The 12,497-nt window shown below is 37.2% G+C and overlaps 1 protein-coding gene and 1 long non-coding RNA gene across 2 annotated transcripts in view; one reads left to right on the top strand and one right to left on the bottom strand.

Moving 5' to 3' along the window:
- LOC145673167 (uncharacterized) overlaps nucleotides 1-12,497 on the top strand; it is a 342,278-nt gene that overhangs the window by 168,510 nt on the left and 161,271 nt on the right. The gene's annotated exons all lie outside the window — the stretch shown is intronic.
- On the bottom strand, nucleotides 1,061-11,682 carry LOC145673168 (uncharacterized). The gene is made up of 3 exons (XR_014128726.1): nucleotides 11,470-11,682; nucleotides 5,458-5,596; nucleotides 1,061-1,323 (listed from the first exon to the last, which is right to left on the bottom strand). It is a non-coding gene; the product is annotated as an uncharacterized LOC145673168 (long non-coding RNA).

Raw genomic sequence — 12,497 nt, 5'->3', positions numbered from 1 at the left:
AAATGAAACACCAAGAAGGAGACTGGGTAGATGCGCCAAAGTTCCCAGGCCGATACCTAATAGTAAGTGCAGAATACTCTTAAACGTTCGCTGTATTCGCTGTGTGACAACGTGGTGACAGCGGAGGCGTTGTGCAGCCATCGACTAAACATATTTATTCTTCCCTGCTATAGACATTCTGCAAATTTGGACTTTCCTGGATGCATCCTTCTTAGTGCAACATTTTAAGGAAAGAGCAATTTAACAGTCTCATACATTGCTTAAAGAAAGAGCAATGATTCTCAGAATTACTCGGAAGATATATATACACAATAATTTAAAACGGTTATTTCAAACTTTGCAATTCAAAGCACGAAAAGAACTATAGATAAAGGAACACTGATTTTAGCCAAATAGTAATTAGTAAACTCAATCACACTCAGTACCATTAGTTGCTTGGTGTTATCCGTAAGTCAGAGATCACGGTATCTCATTTCGTGTAGATTTTTGCATTTGTTTAACGCTAAAAATGTATTTTATCGCTAATTGAACCCAGTACCATATATATACCAACAGGACGTACCTTAGTCACAAGGTGACATGAGTGAAACACTAAACTATTCGATTGACACCTGCGGCCTTGTCAACACTAGAGAAAGTTACAAAGTGATTAAGTAAATACGGAACATAGTTCATACAAAGTATAGCGATGTATGAAGTCTCCGTTTCATACGACTTGGATAAAGGATACATCTGAAATAGCAACAAAGAAATATATAATGATTTCTCTGGATAATTTGGATTAGTCCAGAATTCGAACACACACACGCTGGTAAGTCCAACATTTTTTTTTTTTTTTTTTAACTTCGTTCTTCGGATTCCCAATAAAGTTGACTACTGAAAAGCTGAGTTATAGATTCTGTATTAAAACAACACCTTCGCTAGACATGTTCAGTATACACATTGTCTTACATACAGAACAATACATTAGTTATTAATGCATGTCTGAAATAATAGTGCTTCGTATAGAATTTTACTTCATCCAATCGCAATAGCACAAAGATAAAAAATATTGCTAGGGATAATGTTCTTATTACAGAGAAAAATAATTAAAATGACTTAACATTAACAATCATTTTCTTTAAACAGAGATAATATTTTATTATAATTTATGGAAGAAAGAAATAATTTGTAGTACAGTATCTTTATTAGGGTTATATATTCGTACAAAATAATGTAAGTACAACTGAGTCTGTCTTCAGAAAGGGCGTACTTTTAGCCACAACCTACACTGCTTCTTTTGACTGTCTTTCAAGCAGAATTCTGGTTTGATGCACGAAATACCTGCAACAAAAATCAGAAAATATTTAAAATGTTATATTCAGTGTGCTTAATTTGGTTGTACTTAACAATACAAAGTATCTTAACATTTTTGAGATTAAATGGACAAAATATGTTCGGTCAGGTATGGACTTTTGGGTTGCACGTAGAAAAACTATGAAGTGTTTATTGATGCTGAACAACAACTCAAAATGTATTACCATTCAAAAGTAAGTGGGTACCTCAATGGTGTTCGGGCTACCATGGGGTACCTAATGTCTGTATTTTTTTAGATATATGAAAATATATGTCTCTAAAATGTAAGGAACTGACATCTGTTTACCGAAAACCTCAACTCGGTAAGCCTTATGGATATCGAGATATGGGAAAATAAAGAGCGACACTACAGAACTGTGGAGTTTGCGTACTAGATGGTGCAGTTTCGGAAACGTAATTACGAGGGCTTACAACAACCTCAAAAGTAGTTTCAATTAAATACACTACACACACGCCCTGATGGGGGTTTTCGGGTACCATGATATTCCCAGAACTCTCATTTCTAAATATTCTAAAATATGTCTTAATAACGTTTTAAAGAACGTTAGAGGTGTGTGTTTACCGAAACCGCAAGTCGGTACGCCTAACAGTTACCGAAATATGGTGAAATAAAAAGCGACACCATAGGTACGTGGAGCTTGCATATTAGACAGTACAATTTAGAAAATTAATTAAAATATGACTATCAAGATATTGACAAATAAAGGGAGGATCCATATAGTTATGGGGTTTTCGTGTTAGGTGGTAAAATTTCCGAAACCGGTCATGTAAAGTTAATAAGCATCAGTAGCAATTTCATCTTAAAATAATTAGGTATTTCCATGGAGTTTAAGAACATCATCGGGTCTACCAAGATTAAATTTTAAAAGTTTTGTAAAATATATTTTGACATTTGTAAAGAGTATTAGAAATATGTATTTACCTAAAAGTTCCAGCTAGTACATCTAGCAGCTAGAGAGACACCATACAATAAAAGCGTATTAGATCTTGAAATTTCAGAAAACAATTATTGATCCTAACAAAAGTTAAATAAGATGGTACTTATATGGGTTAAGTGAGAACCTCAGACTCGTCAGTACAATTTCGATCGAAAGATTAATTCAGCTCTAAATTTTCTTTGGACAATTCCAAGCGTTCATCGGGCTCTGAAATAAAGTGAACATTTTTTGTCAATATCTAATATAGCAAGCGAGATATAAGGAATTATGTATTTTATGACGTCGTAAAAATAGAGACCCACATGGATTTGTACTTTTGAGTATTTGCTGTAAGAAGAAGAAATTTCAGAAAACAACCGTATATACCTTAATAGACAATTAAATGGGCGGGGGCACAGTGGCTTAGTGGTAGAGTGCTTACCTCTGGTGTATTGGGTTCTTGGTTCGATCCACGGCCAAGTCAGTTTGTAGTGGACATCGTATTCGTGGGTTTTCTCGGGGTACTCTCCTCCCACCTTTGCATTCCATCAATTCTGTCAACAACATTCACTTGCTTTAATCATAATCTCCCTGAGACTAAAATGCATAATCGTGGGTCGCTACACTGAAATATTTCCTTTTATTTAATTTTAAAATTAAATAGGGAGTTAAGTATGATCGTATCTCTACGGGTTAAGTGAATACTCCAATAGTTTCTGCAAAAAAAAAAGATTAGTTAAACACCCTACCACTAAGCTACTGTGTCCCCGCCCATTGAATTGTCTATTAAGGTATATACAGTAGTTTTCTGATTTTTTTTTCTTATAGGAAAGACCCAAAAGTACAAATATATAAAGATCTCTATTTTTACGCCATAAAATATATAATTCCTTTTATCTTGGTTACTATCTTAGATATTGACAGCGAATTTTCATTCTTTTGTACAGCTCGATGAACCATTGGAATTGCCTGAAGAAAACCTAGGACTGAACTAATCTTTCGATCGAAATTGTACTGAGGTACTGATTTAACCCATAGAAGTACCATCTTATTTAATTTTGTTGCGACCAATAATTGTTTCCGAAATTTCAAGCTTTTATTTCACAGTGTTTCTCCAGATGTTAGATGTACTAGCTGGAAGTTTTGGGTAAATACATATTTCAAATACTGTTTACAAATGTCAGATTATATTTTCAAAAGCTTTTAAAATTTAATTTTGGTAGACTCCATGATGTTCTAACACCCCATGAAGATATCTAATTACTTTAAGATGAAATTGCTACTGGTGTTTATTAACTTTCCATGACCGATTTCGGAAATTTTAGCATCTAACACGAAAACCCCTTAACTGTGTTGGTCCTCCCTTTATTTGACAACATCTTGATAGCCGTTAGTCATATTTTAATTCAATTTCCGAATTGTAGCGTCAAGTATGCAAGCCCCACATACCTATAGTTTATTCCCCCCCTAAAAAAATCAGTTCTTTACATTTTAGAGACATGTATTTCCATATATCTAAAATGCAGAAATTAGGTACCGCATTGGAACCCCATTGGAGTACTCACTTACTTTTGCATAGCAAGGTAAAAACGCCAGTGGTTCTCACTTTAAGTTTGAAAACATACTATTTTGTCTCTTCTCTGAGCATCGTGAATCTGTCGGAGCTGTACCATAGTTGGAAAGACTCACTGATCCTTCCTATAGTGACCATGTAGTCAGAATTCAAAAAGGAGTAGCCCTTGAAGGAAAAACAATATTTTAAAATCCTTGCACCAGTAGTCGTCACCTTAAAATCAAAATGTTCCAGTAGTAGTCAGGATTTTCTACCAGTGTTCATCACTCAAATAACTTGACAATTTATTCAAAAACGCACTGTGTATCAGTTTAGGGTTGAGAATACAATATAAAGTAGTAAGCTTAATAACTTTGCATCACTTTTAGCACTCAAGAAAGAAAATAAAAACGTTTTTACATACTTTTTAAAGCAATTTCAGAAAGAAAAATGTTAACTGAATTCAAAAGTTAACTGTATATCACTTCCACGTTAAGAGTACAATATTAAATACTATGTTTAATAACTATACGTCACTTTAAACTCTCGAGAATGAACATAAACAATTGTACATACATTTTAAAAACAATCTGAGAAACAAAATAAGTTAACTGAATTCAAAATTTAATTATACATCACCTTAAGCTTAAGAATACACTATAAAATGCTGAGATTAATAATAAATGAAATCTTTAAGTTTAACGTCCCACGGTTATGCCGGTTAGGATAAGGAGACGGTGATAATGAGAAATGAGTGAAATGGTGGAATGAACAAAGTGGGAGGAAACGGGAGAACCCCGAGAAAACCCACGAGCAAGGTGTTTGTCCACCACAAAGTCCACACGGCGCGAGTTGGGATCGAACCAGGGACCCCAAGCACCGGAGGTGAACGCTCTACCACTGAGCCACCGCCCCCCCTGAGATTAATAACAATGCATTACTAAAGAATGAAAACAAAAATGTTTTAGCTACCTATATTGTATTTACATGTTATTTCTCATTAACATTTTTTTTTTTTTTTTTTGATAACTCATGATCAAGTCTAGGGATGCGCAAGAGAAAAGATTTGAGGTTGTCTCCTCTCGAAAAGGTGCCGCGAAAGTTGTCTCGTCTCGAAAACTGGATCCGTTTCTATTGGAAAAGCTCTATCTTGTCTCGAATTTCGTAACAAAAATTGTCTCGTCTTGTCTCGTGCGCATCCCTAATCAGGTCCATAGCCAAAAACTTCATTTCGGAGGGTGCTCGATAGGGCTTTGGGATATCCGAATTTAGATATAGATAATCGATGTCGACAAACTATCGAAACTTGTTCGAAATATCGAAAAATACAGCAATATCGAAATATAAACAATATCAAAAATCGAAAATATAGAAATATGAAAGAGATCAAAAATATGGATATATCGAACAAAAATGGATATATGATCTTGGAATACGATTTGGTGGAATAATGAGGGAGAAAAATAATCATTGATTAAATATTAAATTGAAAAGAAATAAGAGCCTGACGCTCAAATACTTATCTATCCGGCACCCATCTTGATCCCCATAAAATATCATGAAGTGCTTCATTGATTCTAAACCCAATAATAGTAATTTAACAACAAACACAATATATAATTTACTACGCACCTTGAAATGTAGAAATTAATGATTGTAATCCCCAGCTTTCCAATAGACCTTTGATTTCTCCAAATGAAGATTCGGATATCTTGTTTCTTCTCAAGCAATAATGGGTTACAATAATCAGTTGCAGTCCAAAGCCAAGTCACTAAGTTAAGCATAAAAATAAAAGAATTCATTAGTTAGATGCATACAAAATCCTACGCATGTAAATCCGAATCTACTTGTATTAAATTGTAAATTTAAACAAACTAAATTATACTACAGTTATAGTGACATCAAACATACATTAAATAAGGTATACAGGGTGTCTCAAAAGTCCCCTGACATAGGGTAACTCTGTTATTATCAGAGTTACAACAGAATGTAGGAGGGAAAAGCATATCCAATTATGATGTTTTCAATCTAAAGTGAAGGAATTTTTAAAATCGGATGACCCGTTTGCGCTGTACACTCTCTATGCGCCCAATGTGAAATGAAAATGCAACGTTGCCATTTACCTGGACCCACAACAGAAGTGAGTGAAGTTACTGTCTTTTACGCTAACATGTCGATGGCCAGCCCCCGTTTCAAACAGTAACTTCATTCACTTATGTCGTGGGTCCAGGTAAATGACAACGTTGCATTTTCATTTAAAATTGGGTGCATAAAGAGTATATAGCACATTCATCTTGTCCGATTTTTTAAAAAAGTGTTAACTTTAGATTGAAAACGTCATATTTCGAGATGTTTTTCCTCTTACATTTTGTCGTAACTCTGATAATAACAGAGTTACCCTATGTCAGGGAACGTTTGAGACATCCTGTATACATCATAAGAGGTTCCTTTCTTAATTCTACACGGATGTGGTTTCATTGAATGTGAGGTGGGTGATACACATTAGGCCTTTTGGGAGTACGTCACACGGACGACCGTAATTTTGTGTTCAAAATTTTTATGAACTGGTGGGATATGTGATACATATGGCCACGGGCTAGAATTTTCTCAGTATGTCAAATATGCAATCAGATTTCATGCAGCTTAATTTGGTGAAAAGCTATTGCCAATTGAACGTTACATTTACCTCTTTCTTGCAGATGTTGAACCATGCCGTTAGCACGTGAGGAATGGATCGAAATAATCAAACTGTGGGGCGGGAGGAGTATATGTGCAGTGGTTGCCGATTGCAGAGTCATCCACAATGTGACTCTGTGTCACATGTTTCAGTGTCACAGTAATTAACTAAATTTGAGAAGACGGGCACATTCGTAAACATACATCGTAGCGGTTCAAACTCGCGGGACCTTGTTCCTTCCCCATTTTGAACCGGTACATGAAAATGCCATTTACTCCATGTTTGCCTGCGCCGATTTTGAAAATTCCTTCACTAATCGATTTCTCCCGTTGAGTACTACAAGAACCAGTTAAAATCTCGCGGGCCCTTTATTCTTCCCCATTTTGAACCGGTACATGAAAGTGCGATTTTTTTTCATGCTTGCCTGCGCCGATTTTGAAAATTCCTTCACTAGTCGATTTCTCTCGACGAGTACTACAAGAATCAGTTAAAATCTCGCGGTCCTTTTTTCTTCCCATTTTGAACCGGTACCTGAAAATGCGATTTTCTTCATGTTTGCCTGTGCCGATTTTGAAAATTCTTTCAGTAATCTATTTCTGTCTTCGAGTACTACAAGAATCAGTTAAAATCTCGCGGGCCCTTTTTTCTTCCCCATTTTGAACCGGTACATGAAAATGCGATTTTCTTCATGCTTGCCTGCGCCGATTTTGAACATTCCTTCACTAATCGATTTCTCTCGTCGAGTACTACAAGAATCAGTTAAAATCTCGCGGTCCTTTTTTCTTCCCATTTTGAACCGGTACATGAAAATGCAATTTTCTTCATGCTTGCCTGCGCCGATTTTGAAAATTCCTTCACTAGTCGATTTCTCTCGACGAGTACTACAAGAATCAGTTAAAATCTCGCGGGCCCTTTTTTCTTCCCATTTTGAACCGGTACCTGAAAATGCGATTTTCTTCATGTTTGCCTGTGCCGATTTTGAAAATTCTTTCAGTAATCTATTTCTGTCGTCGAGTACTACAAGAATCAGTTAAATCTCGCGGGCCCTTTTTTCTTCCCCATTTTGAACCGGTACATGAAAGTGGGATTTTTTTTCATGCTTGCCTGCGCCGATTTTGAACATTCCTTCACTAATCGATTTCTCTCGTCGAGTACTACAAGAATCAGTTAAAATCTCGCGGTCCTTTTTTCTTCTCATTTTGAACCGGTACCTGAAAATGCGATTTTCTTCATGTTTGCCTGTGCCGATTTTGAAAATTCTTTCAGTAATCTATTTCTGTCGTCGAGTACTACAAGAATCAGTTAAAATCTCGCGGGCCCTTTTTTCTTCCCCAAGCCAATATTTTTTTGTATATTTTGAATGTATTCAAGTATGGAACAAAAGTATTATATAATTCCCTTAGTAGGCTTCTCAACTTAATATTTTTCAACTTAAATTTTATTTATTTTAATTATTTATTTTCTTGTGACTCAATATTTAATTGCAATCGTTCATTGGGGAGAAGGGTGGCCATTCTCAAATATATAAATATAGTATTCTTAAAATTTATGTGTTCTCGTACTATTAGTTTCTTCCACTAGACCTGGAAATTGCAAAATTAATACCTGGAAAACCTGCAAAATTCAGGGAAATTGAGTTCCATATTTATGTATGAACACTGCTATTTACAATTTCTTTTTTTTTTCGAATAGGGAGAACTGTACGAAAGGGTGGTTTGAGAATAGTATAACAGTAGGTTTCTGGGAGTGTTGTTCGAAATGAAATCTTTAAGTTTTACGTCCCACTACTATGCTGGCTAGGCTCAAGATGACGGGGTGTTGTTCGATGGGGGTCAATGTTGCCAATTTTGGGTAAAGTCGCTAAATAAGGGGAATTCGACCTCAACGATAGCGCAGGGTGACCATAAAATTTTCAGTTAAAAACGGGACAGGTTCTTGCAACACTAGACTTTTAGATCTACCTTTGTTCTTATCAGTGCCTTGATATCAGAGTTCCCCCTCTCTCTCTTCGTTACAGAGCGGGTACTTATGAAAAAGGAAAGACACGTTGAAGTTTGTTTAACACACAACCAACTGCTAAAACCTCTGCTGCCTTTCGAGCAGTACTGCGAACTATAGAGTATTTTTAATATAGGGATTTTCAGTTCAATTTTTGCCGCTTTGTTATTATTAATACTTTTAAAAGGAGTAAAGGTACTGGGTTTGTTATTTACTTCTTTCATTTACATAAAACGGGACGAATACTACTTTTTTCCATCTACTGACGGGACGGCCGCGACACGCCCCTAAAACGGGACTGTCCCGGTCAAAACGGGACGTATGGTCGCCCTACGATAACGACAAAAAAAAATTCCGATTGGAGACTTTTTTGGGTGATTTTTAAATAACGATTTACCTACTTACACATTTAGCGACTTTTTGCTGCAAACAAAATGTTCATCTGTAGAGAAGCATTATTAGTTCAAAACAGTTTTTACGTTATTTTTTTCTGTTTGTTTGTTTTAATCAGCGCAAGTGATGAAGAGTTTGGAAATACAGCGTACTCACTACTCCACAATCCTGCATTGTTATGTTACTCTTGCCCTCTAACGAAGAATAACTACAAACTTGATGTCCTTTAGTTCGCAGAGTTTCCGTTGAGAGACACACGTAATACATCATTACCGATAGCAACAAGATTAGCTATAGATGCGTGAAAAAAGGCGAAGAAGGTGTTTGTTATATTTGTCCTCTGGGGTCTTTTAATTATTCTGCACTTTTTCTTTTACAAAAAATTGCTTAACGTAAGTACTGTAGTGTTAATTATTTCGGAACTATTTTGACCACAACATGAACAAAAGTACCCGAAACAACCTGAAATGATCCCTGAATTAAAGGATTGGTTGCGCCCTGTTTACAAAGATGTGAATAGAACCAGCGGCGCAAATCTGTCTTCAACATTAGGGGGGGGAGGAGGGTAGGACCGTTACCATACTTTTTTTGGCGATGTCCAAAATACTTATGAAGTTGGAAAACAATGTTGTGGAGGATCAGAGTTGTCTTTAGCGTTAGGAGGCTGCAGATTTGAGGCTTATTCTGGGGGACATCTCACGTTCCTTTGTAGCAATCGGACAAAAATCATCAAATTTCTCCCAAAAAACACATTTCAAATCGGATTATTTGGGAGAAGTCCCCCTCAGTTCCAAGATTGGAGGGGACATGTATCCGTCATCCCCCCCCGGGATTTGCGCCAGTGAGTAGAACATATTGTTTAGTTTACATCTACAACTTTTACAATGCTTATAGACAATGAATTTCTCGATTATTTCTTATAGCGACTTTTCACCCAAAATTGGAGTCGTCACCTCTCGTTTCGCAAACTTATTGCCAACATTTTAGAAACTGGTTGCGGGGAGAGCTACAATGGATGATTCAAGTTATTTCGTCGTTTCCGCTGTGAACCTAAGTAGAAGATTCCAAAAGTCACATTTTTTTGGTTCCAAACAATATGTCTGCTGGGTGAAAGCATAGACTGGAATGTGTTGCCTTTCCTACCTTATCTTTAATCCCATAGTAGCTCCTTTCCCAAAGTTAAAAAAATGCAATTCTTCCTTTCTTAATAGTACTTATGACCCAAAGTATTACGTAAGCATTGTATGTTACTTATGTAGCTCACAGAGCCGCAGCTATGGGCAAGCAAGCAAAGCACGTGTCCCGGGCGCGTGGTTGGAGGGGCGCCTAAAAGAGAGGTTATATATTAGTACTTTTCCTGGCGGTATTTAATACTTTTCATCAGAGTGCGAAATCATGAAATCAAAGTGAGAGGAAAAAATGAAATGAAATCTTTGAGTTTTACGTCCCACGGTTATGCCGGTTAGGCTAAAGGAGACGGTGATTATGAGAAATGAATGAAATGGTGGAATGAAGTAAGTGGGAGGAAATGGGAGAACCCCGAGAAAACCCACGCACACGGTGTTTGTCCACCACAAGGTTCACTTGGCGGGGCTAGGATCGAATCCGTGACCCCAAGCACCAGAGGTGAACGCTCTACCACTGAGCCACCGCGGCCCTAAAAGTGAGAGGAGACTGGAGGATTGAAGAGAGAGAGAGAGAGAGAGAGAGAGAGAGAGAGAGAGAGAAGAAAACGCTCGCACTTTTACACTTCAAAGTAAATTAAGTCATTTATTTTTTCTGTCCCCCTCCTCCCCCTCCCCTAAGTTCTACTGTCAAAGTAAATAGCTAAAAACACTCCCAGGCCAGAAGCGCATCTACGTTGGAAATTTGATCGAGATCGGTCGGTCGGTGCAAGAGATTAAGAAAAAATGAAATGAAACCTTTGAGTTTTACGTCCCACAGTTATGCCAGTTAGGCTAAGGGAGACGCTGATGATGAGCAATGAATTAAATGGTGGAATGAAGTAAGTGGGAGGAAATGGGAGAACCCCGAGAAAACCCACGCACACGGTGTTTGTCCACCACAAGGTTCACTTGGCGGGGCTAGGATCGAATCCGGGACCCCAAGCACCAGAGGTGAACGCTCTACCACTGAGCCACCGCGGCCCCCGGCCGGGAATCGAACCCGGGTGTCCCACGCCAAAGGCGTGTTCATTAACCACTTAGCCACGAAAGAGCTCATCTGTGAGGCAGTGTAAACCCCCCAAAAAAGAAAGAAAATAAACGCACACTGGATGTTTGCGCAACTGAGGATCAAAACATTCTCAATGGAGTATGAGAAATAGTAAACGTCAATCAATGTGTGCTTTCGCTTATTCATTACTTCGTTAATACTTAATTCCTTCTAGAAATAGTGAAACAATACTATGAAGAAACACTAATTAAACTAATAACAATTACGTTGTATTTCTTACCATACCGTTTTTACCACCCATAGAATTTCAATCTAGCACTATACTGCATTATCACGCCGTAACGAAAGCTGAAATTCAAAGACATGGCACTCGTTAACTGTTGAAGCTGTGTTGTAGCTACCTGTATATCACGCGGCCTTCGTTGGTACTCCTCAACATAAATACGTCACAGCCCAAAGCCAGGAAACATCACAAACAGAAGACAGGGGCACAAGCAGTGCCTGACACTTCACGAACTCAAACCCACCAAGACTCAACTCAACATGACCTTCAATTACGTTCTAGAAACCAAACCAGTGCTAAGGCACAAACTCACCAACTTCCTATATGAAAACACAAGAAAAAAATCTAACGTTTTGGTTCCAAAGTGATGTCATAACAATAATACTAAAAAGGTTTTAATTTTCAGTAACCCAAACATTAATTAACTAGGGAACATAACAAAGCAAAAATAAATAAATAAAAATAAATTAAATTAAAAAATAAAAACCTGACAAGTAAGCTCTCCCTGACTACTTTTTTTTTTAAATTTCAGTGAGGCTGTAAAATATGTCAATATCTTCGTTATATATATATATATATATATATATATATATATATATATATCATTGTAAACAAGTTCTTTAAACAAAAGAAAGCTCTGAGAGCGCTTACCTCTGACGCGGTAGGTCCCTGGTTCGATTCCTGCTCCCGACAAATAGGCTTTTGGTGAACACTGTAGTTGTGGTTATTCTTAAGACTTTCCAGTTTCCTTACATTTTCTTGATTCCACCATTATCATGTATCTCATCGTCACCTTCTCTCTTACATTGATGTACAATCATGGGGCGTTAAACTAAAAGAAAAAAAAATCTTGCAAATATCCTAGTAAAAATGAGTTTTCTAAACTACACTAGTGGCCCCGCGTAGCGTATTCGCTAACGCTCTCGCCTTCGGTGCGAACGGTCCCGGGTTCGATCCCGGTGGGGGAACTCGGTCGAAAAAGTATCAAAAGATTTTAAGTCCAGCCATCCTGAATGAGGTTTCCTTGGCTTTTCCTCATTCACAGCAGGCAAATGCCGGAGTGGTACCTAACATATAGGTCCCAAGCCGTTTTCTCCCTTCCGAAATCCAAAAATGAAAATGAAATCTTTGAATTTTACGTCCCAC

Source organism: Thermobia domestica, chromosome 16, assembly GCF_964235325.1.
Source record: "Thermobia domestica chromosome 16, izTheDome1.hap1.1, whole genome shotgun sequence".
In the NCBI taxonomy this organism is placed as follows: domain Eukaryota; kingdom Metazoa; phylum Arthropoda; class Insecta; order Zygentoma; family Lepismatidae; genus Thermobia; species Thermobia domestica.
The sequence above is the reverse complement of the archived record's forward strand: the minus strand, read 5'-3'. Positions and strand labels throughout refer to the sequence as shown.